The sequence below is a fragment of the Penaeus monodon genome, chromosome 15, assembly GCF_015228065.2.
Source record: "Penaeus monodon isolate SGIC_2016 chromosome 15, NSTDA_Pmon_1, whole genome shotgun sequence".
NCBI lineage: Eukaryota > Metazoa > Arthropoda > Malacostraca > Decapoda > Penaeidae > Penaeus > Penaeus monodon.
In genome coordinates, this window is record NC_051400.1 from 41,237,277 (window position 1) to 41,237,782 (window position 506).

Genomic DNA, 506 nt, shown 5'->3' on the forward strand with positions numbered 1-506 from the left:
ATCAGTCTCATTACTTGACTCATCGTCACTGAGTGTTGTTTGTTTTGAAGAGTCAGGTAAGTCTTGACTACAAAATACTGGTTTCATAACAGATGGTGAATTAGGATATTTTATGAATATTGGTCATACAGACGTAGCAATCTGAAGTGTGATTTTTGGGCTCTCTTCAAGTCACAGAGAAGGCAAAAGTCATATTACATGAACCTTTTGCCATGCAGTGAGAACCTGTACAGGTTTCACAACACACACTATGGGTTAAGCTTTTGTCCTGGTCACCCACTTTGAAGCGAGAATAATGCTCATACCATTTTAATCAATGGTAATTTGTAATTTGAATGTTAATTCACCACAAATTCAGCTATTGTAAAACACCATAAAAGTACATTCTGAGCGCACTGCTGCAAGCAAGTTCAAACCACAAGCACATGATCCATCGACAAGGATATAGATTGCTATTGTACGTAAGACTCACTTAGTGTTTTCAAGTTGCAGAAAGGCAAATATAC

The 506-nt window shown here is 37.4% G+C and overlaps 1 protein-coding gene across 1 annotated transcript in view; it reads right to left on the minus strand.

The window, feature by feature from the left end:
• Positions 1-506, minus strand: part of LOC119582374 (amino acid transporter AVT1B-like) — a gene marked incomplete at its 5' end in the record, with an annotated part of 51,324 nt that overhangs the window by 41,403 nt on the left and 9,415 nt on the right. The window lies entirely within an intron of this gene.